The sequence below is a fragment of the Pygoscelis adeliae genome, unplaced genomic scaffold (genome assembly GCF_000699105.1).
Source record: "Pygoscelis adeliae isolate BGI_AS28 unplaced genomic scaffold, ASM69910v1 Scaffold167, whole genome shotgun sequence".
Taxonomy (NCBI): domain Eukaryota; kingdom Metazoa; phylum Chordata; class Aves; order Sphenisciformes; family Spheniscidae; genus Pygoscelis; species Pygoscelis adeliae.
This window is the reverse complement of record NW_008825428.1, coordinates 23,384-41,190: the sequence shown is the minus strand read 5'-3', so window position 1 is coordinate 41,190 and position 17,807 is coordinate 23,384.

Sequence of the window (17,807 nt, the reverse complement as noted above, 5' to 3'; positions counted from 1 at the left end):
TGTCCAGAGAAGGGCAACGAGGCTGGTGAGGGGTCTGGAGAACAAGTCTTATGAGGAGCAGCTGAGGGAACTGGGGTTGTTTAGCCTGGAGAAAAGGAGGCTGAGGGGAGACCTCATCGCTCTCTACAACTACCTGAAAGGAGGTTGTAGCGAGGTGGGTATCAGTCTCTTCTCCCAAGTAACTGGTGATAGGACGAGAGGAAATGACCTCAAGTTGCACCAGGGGAGGTTTAGATTGGATGTGAAGAAAAATTTCTTTGCTGAAAGAGTAGTTAAACATTGGAACAGGCTGCCCAGGGAAGCGATTGAGTCACCGTCCCTGGAAGTATTTAAAAGACATGTAGATGTGATGCTTAGGGACATGGTTTAGTGGGCATGGTGGTGCTGGGTTGACAGTTGGACTCAATGATCTTAGAGGTCTTTTCCAACCTTAATGATGCTATGATTCTCATAAAGAACGAAGGTGTAGATGGCAATGTGTGTGTGTGCACGCACACTCATGCATGCATGTGTTAGTTCAGAAGGCAGCAAAAGAGAAAAGGAGTATGGACATGACATGCAGTCAAGGTATGAACATGGACCTGGAATTTTGGAATTACTCCCACATCTCAGAGTTTCATAGTCTATAAGGAATTCTGTCTATCAGAAGTGATGAATAAATATTGTAAACCACAAATATGTTGTGGTTTAACCCCAGTCGGCAACCAAGCCCCACACAGCCACTCGCTCACCCTGCAAGTGGGATGGGGGAGAGAATCAGAATAGCAAAAGTAAGAAAACTAGTTGGTTGAGATAAGAACAGTTTAATAATTTAAATAAACAATAATAATAATAATGATAATGATAATGATGATGATGAAAAGGAAAACAAGAGAGAGAGAAAGAGAGAAACAAAACCCAGGAAAAAAAATTGATGCAAGTACTCACCACCCACTGACCTACACCTAGCCAGTCCCCAAGCAGTGATCACTGCCCCCCGGCCAACTCCCCCCAGCTTATATACTGAGCATGACATCATATGGCATAGAATATCCCTTTGGCCAGTTTGGGTCAGCTGTCCCGGCTGTGCCCCCTCCCAGCTTCTTGTGCACCTGACAGAGTATGGGAAGCTGAGAAGTTGTTGACTTATTATAAACACTGCTTAGCAACAACTAAAACATCAGTGTGTTATCAACATTATTCTCATGTTAAATCCAAAACACAGCACTGTACCAGCTACTAGAAAGAAAAGTAACTCTATGCCAGACAAAACCAGGACAGTATCCATCCCTTGTTCTGTACCATCTACACCATGCCCAGGTCCCACACTTTCCAATATATCCCAGTTAATCACCACCACCTTTCCTGTCTTTTGATATATACACACAGATATAATTCCCTTAGTCTATGGGCCATCCTTCTAAAATGTCTGTTGAGTTCATTTAGTCCATGACTTTGGGCTCCATCTGTCATAACTGTCCTTCAGGGCAGGAGAGATGGTGTGTGGTGTTGGATTTTTGCATGCTGAAGCCAGTTTTGGTCCCATCACAACTGCACTTTGCTTGGTTCCATCAAGGTTCATTCTTCATTAATTTGGGTGATTCTTACTGTAATACTGTTGATATGGCATGTAGCAACCATATATGGTACTATATAGCAATTAGCATCATACAATTCATATCATTGGCTATTCTCACCCAAAATCAAATCCTCTTGAGGCACACATCAGACTTCCCCATCATTCTGCATCACCTACCAAGTGTACCCAGGTCCTTGAGCAAAAACAATCCCACAAATGGGGACGGCCTCCTGAGGCAGGGGTAACCCAGACTGTCTTCCCCAGCATATTTTTTATGTGCACTACAGGGACTTTATCCCCTTCTACAGCACGCAAAAGTTTTGACTGGGCAGGGCCAGCTCGACTGGCAGATCCCCTTTTTCATTTGCCACCATCCATGAGTCAGTATAGAGATAGAGCACTGGCCACTTTTCTCGGTCAGCAATGCCTAAAGCCAGCTGGATGGCCTTCACTTCTGCAAATTGGCTCAATTCACCTTCTCCTTCAGCAGTTTCTACAACTTGCTGTATAGGACTCCATACAGCAGCCTTCCATCTCCGATGCTTATAACAACTTTATTTTAACACGCTTTGGTCAGATCTGTTGTTATCTCAACCCTTTATGCCCCATGTTGGGTACCAAAAAGGACTGTCATGGTTTAACCCCAGTTGGAACCAAGCACCACACAGCTGCTCGCTCACCCTCCCCCACCCCTGGTGGGATAGGGGGGAGAATCAGAAGAGCAAAAGTAAGAAAACTTGTGGGTTGAGATAAGAACATTTTAATAACTGAAATAAAATAAAATAAAAATAAAAATAAAAAAAAGTAATGAAAAGGAAAACAACAAGAGAGAAAGAGAGGAACAAATCCCAGGAGAAATAAGTGATGCAACCACTCACCACCTGCCAACGGATCCCCAGCCAGTCCCTGAGCAGCAATCACTGTCCCCCGGCCAACTCCCCCCAGTTTATATACAGAGCATGATGTCATATGGTATGGAATATTCCTTTGGCCAATTTGGGTCAGCTGTCCTGGCTGTGCCCCCTCTCAGCTTCTTGTGCACCTCCAGCCTTCTCAGTCGGTAGAGCATGGGAGGCTGAAAAGTCCTTGACTAGTGTAAACACTACTTAGCAGGACCTAAAACATCAGTGTGTTATCAACATTGTTCTTACCCTAAATCCAAAACACAGAACTGTACCAGCTACTAGGAAGGAAATTAACTCTATCCCTGCTGAAACCAGGACAAAAGTCACAAAGATACATTATCAGAAGAATAATAGTAATAAATAGGCTAATAGAAATAAATAGTTCTCAACAAATGAGACATACAGCAAGCAGCTGCAAAATAACTAATCTGAATGTACTGTTTCTGGATTCTGCCTATTTCAAATATTTTTTCTCAAATTTTCTCATTTCCTACCCCCCATGCAAGAAAGGTAATCAGAAATAATAGTTCTTCTAAGAGAACCACCCTGGGACTCCTTGTCAGAACATCATGGAAGGTAGTTTAGAAGAGACAGTAATTGTGGAAGCAGCAAAAATATTTCTGTATTGTATTTTTTGAGAGTATTCAACACTCTAAAACATGGCATAGGTACATTTATTATGTTCAATAAGCCAGCACGTGTCTCTTAGTAGAGATTATCAGTCCATGTGAAACAGCTTGCAATGTTCTTCCTGTCAAAACAAAATGTTAAAAAATACATTCTTTGTGTGTCTTGGGGTGAAAGTATTGTTCTTAAGTGTGTTCAGAAATATTGAGAAAAACAATGGAAACCTTAAGAGAATATTAATGTCATCTTATATTCAGCTCATCATTTCTCATAAGTATTTTGCACTTATTTCTCTGGCTTCTGTAGTGTATAAAGAAAACACAACTATGAGAGGCCACATAATGTTTATGATTTTCACTTTTTAAAAATAATAACTTTAATGATTTTTTAATGATTTAAAAAAAAATTAAATGCTTTGCCTAGTGTTCAGAAATTACAAACAGCATATGTATTCTTGTATATTTCTATAAAATTCATATTTGGTCTCAGAAAAAATAAACCTCATAACATCTGTCTGCAACATTAGGTTATTTTGGTCTTTGAAGATATGCAGGAAGAATTTCTTCTCTCTAGCTTGCTTTTTTAGTTTTCTAGTCTCCACATTTTCTCATATTCAAACAGAATCACTCAAGCAAATATCAGCCCAAACCATCTCAAGCTAGCTTGCCACAGTTTTGCCACACAATGCAAAAATGACCATTTTCCCTTGCAGAATCATAGAATAGCCAAGTTTTACTCACAAATAGTTGAATAAAAATGAAAGAATGAAAATTATATGTTCTATGAAACAAACCAAAAATTATATGTGTTGCTGCTTACAGGTATACAATTAGTTCTGTAAGAAGTCCACTTGTATTGGTAAATTGTTCAGGCTTCTCAGCTTATCTTGTTTGACTGTATTCATTGTTTCTGAATCTCTACTGGGTATCAATAAACTCTTTTCATAAAATAAGTAATTTGCTCATATCTGTTACCTCAATACCTCGTCTATGATTATCACCTCAGTAAGAGTGTTGCTTGCTCTTTCTAAATGACTGAAATATTGACAACAAAGTAGGTTATTTTAGCTAAATATATACATCTATGAACATTCTGAGACTGTTGACATTTTCATAAATATCCAAACATTTATGAGCTATTAATATACTAGTAATTTGTATCAGTGATGAAACTTAACCTACAATCCCAATTAAATGTTTAGATTCAACATCTGCAAATGGTGTATGTGCATGTTCATTTGATAGGATGAGTCAGTCTTCAACTATTGTGATTGCTATGCATGTAGCTAGAATACCCAGCACTTTACTCGTAAGTATATAGTATTTCTGTTTTGAAAATAAACATGAAATGCATATATAAAAATGATTTTTTTTTCAACAGCATTGACAGAGAACCCTAGAAACCAGTCTTTCACACATATTAGTTACAGTTTTCTGACTCAAAAAAGCCAACAAATATGTGCATCAATTTAAGTAAACATATAGTTTTATTGGTTGTAAAGTGTTTAATTCACAAGTAAACACTCTTGTGTTTAAAGTTATGTATTTAAGTGTTTTACTTGATCATAATGTTAACACTAAATCAATGCTCCCTTTTTAGTCTCCAGACTGACAGGTCTGAAAGATTTGCTATAATTTTTTTCAATGCTCCCTCCTGTCCTACCACTATAAACTGAACTGTGACTTCGGTTGCACAGAACTACAACTATCTATCAGTGTTTTCTGTTTTGTTTGTTTGTTTGTTTGGTGGTGGTTTGTTTGTGTTTGTTTTTTTTTTTAAGAGAGAGGCTACTTTTTATTTAAACACAACTTAATAAGTAATGATGAATGGTGGAAAGAACTGGTGGAAAGCCTTACTGGCATTCTAGTGTGCTGAACATAGTATGTAAACACTCTTCTCTAACAGCTTTCTCTGGTTTGCTTTGCACATGTGGCTAATTTCAGAATGTTGAAATTCAAACAGCAGGCAATTAGAAAATGTAAATTTCTTATGTTGTAGTCTGGTAATATTGCCTTTTATTCCAGTGTTTAATCAAAGGTTGAGAAAAAAATATATTAGCTACTTCTGTGTTCTTGTGAATCATAATTTAAATGAAATGTAGAGTCTGAATGGTATATACATGTCGACAGGCTACATAAACACAGTTTGTATTTGTTCTAATATCTGGATCAAATCTCAGAACAGCGTTAAGTTTATATTAAATGTGAATTTCTCACATTCTTTACTCTTCTAGCCGTGCTTGTATAGTAGGATGAGAAGTTAGGCTCAAAATCAAATACTCTGTCCCTGTTTCTCTTAGTGGAGTTTAGTGCTTAGTCATTTCTGTATGGAAAATTTGAGAGCAAGAACAATGACTTCTAATGTACTCTTTTGTCAATGAATTAAGGAACATTTAATGAAAGTCTCTGTACCATTTGTCTACCTGTCATGTTAAACCACTATAATATTTTCTCTTGGTGACTACAAAATTGAGAATTATGGAGCATGTTCTTCAGCTCAGTAATTTTAAACAAAAAAAAAAAATCCAACATCTTATTTCATGGATGGAAATTATAAAAGTAATGGGGTGGATTATGAATCCCAGAGTAGTTGCTTTCTATCATTACCGCATTAGAGATTTTAGAATTTCTAGTGGGTCTTGCTGCTAGCCTGACTTCATGGAAGTTGCAAATGTGAAAAATTTATGTCACAAATTTTATGGTTTTTTACCTTGTCCTTAAAGGTGATCTTTGCTACCTAACCTACAGCTGCATGGTTACTTCTGTTCTTCTGTTCTTGTTTGTTTGGGTTTTTTTCCCCTCTGTGGAAATCTGAGATTATGTATGTGTTGTTTCCAAACTATTGGTTGATTTTTGTGAAGAAAAAGACAATAATATTTTACTTCTTCCTGTGCCATAGCTGTGAATAGAGATGTATCAGTATGTCTCCCCTTTTCTTTAAACTTCTTCAATATACTTTGTCCTCTCTTTTTGTTTAGATCGTCAGTCAGGATTATAATGATGGCTGGATTATTTGGCATTTTAAACAAATAGTGAATGCAACTCTTTCCTGCCTAAGAATCTTCCATGTTTCACATTCACTCACATCAGAAGGTATGGTAGAAATGCTGGCAATACAGAATTGTTCATTTTGACAACTTTCATATAGGCTTTTTAATACTTCTGATATGTCATATCTATATTTATCAAACGGCTGTAACATAATACATAAAAGGATAAAGACTACTCCAAAGGTAACAAATGTCCATGTGCAATGTACATGCATGCAGAGACACCTCTGTGAGGAGCAGACATTCTTTTGATTCTTATGAGCAGCAAAATGCTAATAAATGGTGTTTATACAAAAGTTCTTGAGTAATAAAGAAAGGCATGCATAGGGCCAAACTGACAGCTACTCAGAAATCAAATGCATTTCAAAAGTATTATTTTGATCATATCTGGCCAGCTTTAAAAAGAGTCCTGAATTTTTGCAGTCTGTCATGCAACCAGCATATCTAATTTACATGTGATAATTCCTTGCTAGGAAAAGCTTTGCTCATTTCTGGTCAACAGAGAAACTTTAGGCTATACGTAAAAAACTGTGAAAGCACTTTATAGGGCCTGAAAAATCAGGCAAAACTAAACTAACTGATCATATACAGTATGACTGAAGTCTGTAATGGAAAAGCGGTAAAGATTTAAAATAGAGATATGAAATACAATACTATCAAAAATGAAAAGGCACTGTTTAGCATGACATGTAAAGAAATGACTGAAACTAATGTGATGGATTAGCCGTGGTAGGGGAAATATTAATGCTCTGGACAAAGAAAACAAGGAGTGGAAGAGAGAAAAATGGATAGATCAGCACTAATTACACTTTTCACAATTGTTTGATGACTTTTTTTTTTAGGACTTACATGAGTCTTCAGTGAGAATTCGGATAAGAAGAGAATAAGTGATCTTAAGTGTCAGTGGTAGAACAACATTTGTATGAAGGAAGGCTAAGAGTTATTTAGACTGGTACTTGCCAAGAATGAGACATATGACAAGTTTTTCATTCAAATGAAGACCAAAATATTATTAGCAACAGTGAATCAGTTATTAAATAGAACTAAGATAATGTAGATTCAAATTATTGGACCTTTATATAACTTGACAGACCTCATACACTTACTGGCTGGGGGAAGCTGTGCAGATGCACAGTCCCTGCAACCTAATCTCTTGCTGCTTATCCCCATGCAGAAATCAGAGACATACATCAGAAGAAACTTTTTAAATTTCTGATATTACTTAAAAAATAGCCTTCATGTCTTCTTTAACTGAACTCCAAAGATCACTACTAACATGCATACAGAGTTATCGTCATATGCTGGAGTAGTTTCCCAAAACTTGTGGAAATAAACCATACATTTATCAACCTCTACATGCAGTATATATCCTTATAGCTAAGGCAAATATCTTCAACTGTCTCCAAGACATAGAAAATGCTTACAGAAAACTTAGAGTACCTTATATTACAGAATTTACAAGATCCAAGTCAGAAAAAGTGGTATGTGCTTGTAACCAGAATACAAAGTTTATCTCTGATATATGCAGTTGAATAACATTGTGACCAATTACTTATGTTATATGAAGAGTGGTATGCATATCATTGAAGCCAGGAAGGAAAATGGAAATATCTGGAGATGAATGACTAGGGGAGCACAGGAAGAAAGCCTCTCAGATATAAAGGGCACAGGCAGCTGGTTTGGAGCTCCACTTAATCTGGCCCCAGATTCAAGTGTTGCTTGCCCACGGTCCTGCCCAAAACTGAGTGCCCTGTGAAAGCAGAAGTCATTCATCTCCATTTTCATGGCAGGACTATATCTAAGGAAACAGATGTAAAGGAGAGAGAAGCATATCCAGACTGTATCGCTACAGGAGTGCATCACTATGAGAAGTAACCGGGAATGGCAGACAAACAAGCTGTTGGGCAATATAGCAATCTCATCTCTGAATAAAAGTGAAATTCCTAAGAGCTCATTAGAAATACTTTCTTTCGGGATTTTCAGCAAGAAGCAGACTAGTTTCCTTTTTACCAACCAGTACCTTTTGATTAACGACAGCCCATGCTTACCTTTGGGGAGTTCCACGCATGTCGTGAAAGCATTAGGGAACCCTCATGACAAGAGTATAGCTTGTTTACCATTTCATTTCTCTCCCTTGATCCCACAGACTTGGAAAGTTAAATAGATATCTCCCAGTAACATTTGTTAATTGAGCATAAGAAAGTTGTATACACAATCATAATTTAAAGATGTGGGGAAAATAGTAATTACTGCATGAAGAATCTCTGATCATTTTTCAGTCATTTTTTTCAGTCCATCACAGCAAAAAGACAAACATTTTCAGATGTAGAGCTGTGTTTCTTCAATACTGAACTAAATAAAACCAATCTCCAAATCCCTGGAAAGGGAAAGTCTTAAAAACTCTGTAGTACTAATGGAAGGGGTAGGCTAGTGTTGTGGTTTAACCCCAGGCGGCAACTAAGCACCACACAGCCGCTCACTCACTCCCCCACAGTGGGATGGGGGAGAGAATCAGAAGAATAAAAGTGAGAAAACTCATGGGATGAGATAAAGACAGTTTAATAGGAAAAGCAAAAGCTGCACATGCAAGCAAAGCAAAACAAGGAATTCATTCACTACTTCCCATGGGCAGGCAGGTGTTCAGCCATCTCCAGGAAAGCAGGGCTCCATCACACCTAAAAGTTACTTGGGAAGACAAAACACCATCACTCCGAATGTCCCCCCTTTTCTTCTTCTTCCCCCAGCTTTATATGCTGAGCATGACGTCATATGGTGTGGAATATCCCTTTGGTCAGTTGGGGTCAGCTGTCCCGGCTGTGTCCCCTCCCAGCTTCTTGTGCACCCCCAGCCTGCTCGCTGGTGGGGTGGGGGGAGAAGCAGAAAAGGCCTTGACTCTGTGCCAGCACTGCTCAGCCATTACAAAAACATCCCTGTGTTATCAACAGTGTTTCCAGCACAAATCCAAAACATAGCCCCATACTAGCTACTATGAACAAAATTAACTCTATCCCAGCCAAACCCAGCACAACTAGGCACTTTAGAGTCAGTGTCACTCAGCAGTGTTTTCTGAAAGGCTTCACTTGCACAGCATTATCCTGGGAACATATTAATATAAAAGTTGCACTGATATTTGAATTGTTTGGCTGATATTATTATAGTATATTCAGTGAGTAGGAAATTTAGCTGTACTTGAGGAAAGATTTAAAATACAGGATGGAAACTAAAAGCCTGGTACTTAAACGATCAGTGATTATGCATGAAAAAACAGTATTCAAGTTTCAAGTGGTCTGAGGCCACGTGCCCCTCATACACTTGTTGATAGACCATCAAATCTTTGAGTACCAACATCCAAGTAGAAGGCTAAAATAGCCCAAATAACAGGTATAGTTTTAAAAAAAGAAGTATGCTGAAGAAGTTCGTGGCAGCAAGACTAGATTCCCAGAACTGTATTGTTACCTTAAGCCAGAGCAATTTAGAAGAGCCCTCAAGCTATTTGAACACTATGCATTATGGAAAAATTTCATGGGGTAGTATTGTTGTGATGGCAGTGCAAATGAGGGTTTTAAGGCAATTCCATGCTTTCTCCTGAGATGTCTTAGGCTTCATTGTAGGGGTGAGTTCAACAAAAGTGCTCACAGATGGTTGATTTCTGCACAGTGAATGCTGGTCAAATCCATACTAAAGCTTGCATGTCAGATGAAGAATGCAAAGAGAACTAGAAGAAACACTCATCCTTGGTCTTTGTTGGAAGTCTAAAAGATGATGATAAGCTGGTACTATTAAGCAAAATTGAGCTTTAGTTTCATACAAGATATGGTGCGTTACTGGGTCTGTTCTAGACTGCTTCTTCTGAGAGATCTTCACTGAAGTATTGGAAGTGGTGTTACCAATCAGAAGATAAATTTCTTGTCAGATGGAAAATAAATGGACATGAAATGAAACATATTATTAATCACATCCACTTAACATGACTGCCTTGTAAAATAGGAAACAAAGTAAACTGAAAACAATGAGAAGTCATGCATAGTCTTTTGTTACTAAGGAAGCACAGGAGCTACAGGCCCCATAAACAGACATCTCATATTCAGATTGAATACGGTTAATTTACTTATTGCTTTTCTCCTCTTAATTTGGAGCTCAATTAAAAAAATCACCATTTTTTAAAACCAAGTGCAATTTAAAAAGAAAATTGTACAATTTTGTCAGCACATTTAATCCAGAATTGAAATATGGGTATTGGCACAGTGAGTACAATTTATGCTAATTTGGGTAGGTTTTTTAATAAGATGAGCAAACTTCCATGATGGATAGAGTAAGTTCATGTAAGTTACTTTCTTCTTAGAAACTTCAGAAGGTTTCCAGAAGTAAAAATTAACAATAAAAATAAATTAGCAACCAAAGTAATCAATACGTTACCTTGTACATTTGACTATTGAAACTGCATTTATGTCAATTGTCTTTCAGACAAAGGAACAGGACCAGCAACCTTATTGCCCACTTTCTGTGAACTGAATGATTTTCTGATGCAAGATGAGAGTAGGTGTGCCCTGGCCCTCTTTCTGTAGAGCACAAGCCAGGATAGGTCCTAAAACCCCATACTTGCAGGACTGGTCTTGCCCAAAGATGTCCTCCCCCAGCAGCAGTTCAGTTAACAGGTCTTTAAAGCTTCAGGCAGGAGGCTGGCTCACAATAAGGGAATATGGCACCTGACCACACATATGTGCCTATGCAACCTAAGATAAGCAGTACAAACAGCTATGCTGGTTGGTAGTTTGTAAAGGAGAACTCTATGAGGAATTGGGAAACAAATTTACCCACAGTCATGGAGGAAATCCTTGAAGAAATATTAACAGAGCTCTCCAGTTCCTGGAAAATTGCCATTTTCTCTGTTGTTCCTAAAGAAAGGACTGTGTGACCACTAGCAACCAACCCTAGTTTAACCTTATGCTAGTAATAGAAAATGTAAAAAGAACAGCTTCTGGAACTAAGAACTCAACTACAAGAAACTGGAAGTTTGCATAAACATTTAAGCAATAATGATGAAGACCTTAATAAACTTATGAGACATTTTGAGGTACCTAGAGTAGTGTTTATGCAGAAAAAAGACACTGGTTTTAGTCTAATATGACATCTGAAACTAACATTTATAGAAGAAGAACACTTGCACTGTGTCATTTTCTAGCTCTGGTTCCAAACAAAGATATAAAACGATAGTCTTAATTCTTGAACTAAAAAAAAAGAGATTAATCCTCCCCTTACTGACTTCCATAGAATTAAACATATAACAAAGACAACTGGAAGGAAAGCCAGATCAAGAGTTTCTTGTAGCTGAACAACCAGGTAACTTTTTCTTTTTCCTTGTTTAGTATACACTGGTTAGTCAAAACATTCCCTTAAAAATACTCAGTAAAGTGGTGCTTTAGAATATTTCAGTTTTTCAATATGTTCAATGAGAAATTGGAGTGCAGAATGTGCAAAAACTGCAGGCCTAATTCTGAAGCCAAAATGCAATGAAATTAAGAGAACATATGAAAATTAAGGAAAAGTACATTTGGAAAACAATTCAAATTTTACATCACAGAAATAGCATAAAATACCAGGCTATATTATTTACCAAACTTTTAGATGATTAGTGTGGTGCATCTCACCTTCCCATGCTATTATTTACATCATCCTCATAGAGCAGGATCTATGTGGTGCAGTGAAATGACTTCCACACCTATTAGTAAGTCAAGAAATGAAGGGAAGCATTTTAAAATTTCTGTAGCACCAGCCTATCTATGCTTCTATCAAATTTAGTTTTAAGAAGATTACTAATCTCATTGATAAAAAAAGTTGATTTCAACTGGAACAGTAGACCAATGGTGAGCTCTTCTGAAAACGTCACATATTTTCATCACTGCTTACACATTTGGTAACGTATTACAGTATATTTATTCAGCATGAATGAATCTTACAAATTTGATTTGCAAACTAAATATGTTGGGTGATAAAAGATATGTACAGAAACCTTATTGTCATCTAAATTAAGACCACTTTTTATCAAATAGTAAATTAATAACCTAATAGTTTGTGTTATTTTATATTTATAGACAAGGTATATGCATGTAAGATGATTATATTTGTGGATTTATGACTGACGATGGAAATCTTTCCTAGACTCTCACGTTGATCAAAAGGATTGGTGTAATGTGCATCTGCTCTATAAAATCTAAAATATTTGTAGCCATCATATGGAAAAATATAAAGATTAATCTGTGGATAAACAGGAAAGGCTAGAATTACTTATTACAGTTTCAGTCTGAGTCTACAGAAATTGTATCTCCTATAAATTTTATAAAGCAGATTTTAGTAAGTGGTTTGGAAAATTACATTCCAGGGTATTCTACTTTGATTTATTATCTCTAATGCTGGTTTATGTAGCACATACAATGCTCCAGAAGATTAAAATTGATAAAAACTGTAGTCAGGAACCAGCTATGGACTTTAGGCATTAAATAGATACCTAGGTTAATAGAAATAGCGTGAAACTGAAAATTTACAGGCCTTGCGCATTAAAACTCTGTGTGCCCTTTATAAACACTTTATGTGCTGAAGAAAACTTAAAAAAAAACCACAAGAGGAATCTGATGAATTTTCTTGAAATGAGTTAAACTTAGTATTAGTGAAGTGTCATCACTTTTATTATCACAGATTTCCCAACTCTTTATGCATAATCCTTTCTCTAAGAAAAAGGGCAAAATACATCATCAACTGATACAAAACTGCTTGCCTCTATGCTCAATCAAATAAAAACAAATGAAAAATGCAAGATGGTTTTATCAGACTAGTTGTAAAAGGAACATTGATTTGTCTTTGGGATCACATAGTAAGTTTGTGTCGTAGGAAATGCATTGATACTCCTGATTATCCATGGTGTTCTGTCCCATTAGGTAAAGCCTTTGCTTTGCCTATTGCCAGTTTCAACAGGCAAAATGTAAACCTCAGAAAGAAGTGTAACATGATTATGAGGAGGAAATTAATAGCTGAATAAACAGAATTTAATTTCATGGTATGATACAATAAGAATAAGTCTATTTTTATTCAAAAGCCCCACCTTCTGAAATAGGTTCTGTTGTCTTTACAGGGGGAAAATAGAAAACTGTAAAGTGGCCTTTACGCAGCATAGAAAATCATTCCAGCAGCACTTCAGCGGGCAGAGTTAGAAGTCTGTCAGCGTTTCCATTACAAACTCATGTTTTCTGGGGTTTATAACTTCACTGTAAAATTCACTCCAGACTGGAACTTGGCATGAAAGTTCTTACAATCAAGTATTGTATGTGTCATATACTTATATAGGGAATATACTTTGAAGTGAACTTGCAATGTACTAAAAGGATTCTGAGACTTCTTTTTTATAAAGTTAACTCAAGACCAGTTTAACAGTGAAAAAAAAACACCCCCAAACCTGAAAAATACTTGAAAAGTAAAACCAGTGGTTACAGGAGAGGAGATATGAAAGCTCAAAACCTTCCATTTGTGCAGCAAGTTTGTGATAGTACAAGGAGCAAAAATTTTAATGTGTTGTATTGATGTCCTGTAACTCGAAAACAACAGGGTCTAACACTCACTCTAGAACAAAGCGGCTGTTAGGAGTGTGAAACTGAGAGAGGATTGAAAATTAAAAGAAGGAAAGACAGAAAAAAACCAAATGTCTTTGAAAAGGTTCCTTTAGGATTTGTTCAAAGAGCTACTTATTCCTTATTTAAATGGAATTGTCCTGCCTTGTTTGACGTGGTCACAGCACAAGCTGGAACAACTTCCACCTTCACATGACTGTAACTATATCCTTTCGATGATGACTTTTGTGTCTGTTGTATGCTGAGTGACCTTTTGCAACCTCCCCATTAGGTCTTGGTCCCCATTAGGTCTGGGTTGCAGTAGCCAGCCTGTATGTGAACTCCTACCAAATAGTAAGTCCTATTGCGTTTGGACATCTGTAGGTTTCCCATGTGAAAGGCTGGTCCCCAAGATGTATAAAAATCAGATAACCACATTAAAAAAAAATAGTGAAAGAATATTTTGGAAAAAAATTATTAGAAAAAAAAGAATTTTAATGCAACAGGCAGTCCATCTCACCTAAAAACTTGCAGTTATTTAGTCTTATTCTCCCATATGACTACATTACCCCTCTCTCAAAAACTTGCTTCAAAATTTTTATTCTGTCTTTGATGATTCTTATGTTCTCCCTTTAGAAATGTGTTTTGATTGAAAGTTGAATGAAGAACCAGGAGGTCTGGCATCGTCCTTTAACTCCTGAATTTGGCTTGATGAAAAACTATTTAGGATATCGTTGGGCAGTCAATATTCTCCTGAGCTTGTAGGAAGTTCTGTGATTTCAGAAACTGTCTTGTTCCTCACAAATCAAACCCAAGTCCTGTCAACATTTTCCAGGAAGCAACCAGGAGCAATTCAAGAATAGCAAATAGAATATGCCACCTACCCATGCAGGTGAGATTGATCTGTGTCACTGTTACCCAGCTGATGTGAGATACAGAGTAGGGGTCAATTGCCTGCTTACAAGACTGTTAGCTGTAAAAGGAAGTAGAAAAGATTACTGAAAATGTCTACTAACATTTAAAATACTTCAGATATAATCACATCTGACTAGCAGCTTCAAAATACAATATCATACAATTCATTATGATTTAGTTTATATTGAAGGAAACATGAAAAACTTGTTCATCCAAAAAGTAATTCAAAATTTAAAGACTTAATCAAAACCTAGAATCCAAGATCCTTGAAGCTTACATATTAGGTCAGAAACCCTAGCTTAAACCCAAGCTTAAATAATAATTCTTCTAATAATTCTATTCATAAGGATTATGATTTTCTCTTTCATGGTTTTTTCATTTCATGGCCATTCTGTGTCTTCGTAAGTGGGAGTCCTCTCTCATAAGCCAAAAAATCTTTATTGTTTTCCTGACTTACTTTGAGCCCAGTCATGTTTATAAACTTGCCATCTTCCAGTCATTGATAATAGATCATTTGATGATGATATTGTATGGATCCATACTAATCTACACACATTATGAGTTAGGATTTTTCTTAACTGAACTTTGTTGCACACGTTTCATGTCTAGGGACACTAAAAACAACTACAAGCCTATTAAAAACACTTATTTTGAATAAGGGACTTTTGAAGTTTGAAGAGAAGTGTTAATTGTTTCTTCTGATAACAAATAAAATTTCTCTTATTTTTTTAATAAAATCTGATAGATTAATTTTCATTTGAAGGCACCTGGATAAGTGATTTCATAATAAAACTTCACTGATATCGTAAGTTGATGTCAATCATATCTTGAAATCAAACACTAATGAAAAAATTAGAATCTGTTGCACAAATTGATAATATTTTTCTTATCAAATAATTAGACGTGTGAGTAGTGAAAGTGTTGCTGCAGTTAAGGGAAAAGTAAGACTTGATTATGAAAGATTCTCATCATTTAGAGAAAAAAAGTAACAACAAAGAAAAAGAACATAAATCATTTACATTACTTTCTTTCACCTAAAAATGAGCAGAAGTTAGCTCATTCTGGACTTAAGCTACCATTAAGTATTTACAGGATTCTTCATATTCCACAAATTATGCACAGGAAATTAAACTCTTCTTTTAAGTGGAAGCACTACTTGCACCACAACTACCTTGTTTCTTGGTGGGTTCCTCAAAGGTTTACTTTAAAAAAAAAAAGTTTCAATTTAATGTTTGAATTCAAGGGTATCATGAGCCATGATGTATCTAATCACTGTCGTATAATGTGCATTGCAACATATTTATGGTGTGGAGAAACAGCAAGGTGTAGTTATCTTGTGTGAAACCAGGGGGAAATGATTTTTTGCCATGAATTTTAAAGACTGAAGGAACTAAGGAATTTGCTATGAAAAACAAATCCAATCAAATTGAGTTCTATGGAGATGTTACTTGTTTATTCTTTTGAAATGATGAGAAGAACCAGGGAATACAAAATGATCACCACATTATCTCTGTTAGAAAATTATTTATGGTGCTGAAGGAAGTATAAAAGGTAAGAACTTCAATGTAAGCAAAATTGTAAAGCAAACAAAAATGTGTTCTGAAGTACACATTTGATGTCTTCATTATCTAAATATGTTTTCATCTCCTTATCACTGGCTGATACTTGTGAAGGTGAAAGGATTCTGATATGATAATATTTGCAGCCCAAAACATATATCTAGACCTAATAAGACATTCACCTGAACCTTGGAGAATTAATCTGAAGTGAACCTGAATATTTCTCATGCTCAAAAGTTTTTTCCTCCAATACAGAGATTTACTGGAAAAGACTTTCTTTTTTCTTTTATTGTTTCATTTTCCAGTTCATATAGTTCACTAATATTAAAATAGTTTCCTAATGATTCCTCATTAGCCAGAAATTAGCTAAAACATTAACCATAAACTCAATATAAAAGATAGTAAATGGTACAGCAAAACAAGAATGAAGTTCCAACTTCAATAAATTAAAGTTAAAATTTCAACTTTCAGCATTATATGACTAAGTACTACAGTTTTTAAAATAGTGTAATAGTGTAAGGAGTAGTACAGCTTATCATTAATTTGATTTGGGGGTCCATTTAATTCATGCTGGAACTGAACCTTAATGAATCTTGAGTGCACTGTCAGATTTTCATGGCCAGTGGCATTTTGACCTTTCCATACAACTCTGCATCATATTTTCTGAAGCGAGTAGCTGATGTTATTCATGGAAGTTTTAAACAATGTCATAAAAAGACATATTGAACAATTTCGTACATCATGAATGCAAAAAGATGCCTACATTTGAAAAAAAAGAAAAGGCAAAACCCCAAGGCCTTTTAGTAAAGAATCAAGAAACTGAAGCTTATTTTAGGATCTTAAGTTATCTCTGAACATAAGAACAGAAATACTGGTACCATGACAACACAGATAAGTTTTCTGCTTTGCAGAAACCAGATTTATTTTTAGGTGGTATGAATCAAATCTATGCTGAGAGGCCAACTTCAAAAAACAAAGAAAAAATTGACAATGGGAGGTTTTCACCAATTTGGCTGAAGTGAACCTATCCATAGCGTTTCATCCTAGCAGAGTGCCTAACTGTGAAAATTGTTCAAACTGTAATTCTCCTTGGCTTGCCAAAAGGGGATTACGAGCTGAGGTCAGTGTTGCAGGAAATGTCACCTGCCCCTCTGAAAGACTAACAATAAATCAAAAAAGGCATTTTGTTCATCTAAAAAAATGTCTGTACCATAGTTGTTATTTTTTATTTAACAAGCTAAGTAACTATGAAATATTTCACTGTAATTATTTTATTTGAATTTCTGCTGGATTAGCTTGTAAGAAAAGGGAATGTAATGAACTGCCTTTCAGTTTGTGCTCACAAAGAAAGGGGCATGAACACTGGCTAAAGGAAACTAAGTGATAATTGATGAGGTTGTACGTAGTTTATTGTGACAGTGATTGTAGCTTAGTGTAGAAGGAGTTTTTAAAAGAGATAAAGGTTTTGGCTATTTCTTTAGCCATTTTGCTCCAAAACAACAACAAAAAAGCAGTAACAAAGCAGAACTAGGAAAAAAAATCATTCTCAGATCCCATATTAATACACTGTGTTTTAAACAAATGGAAACAGGCCTA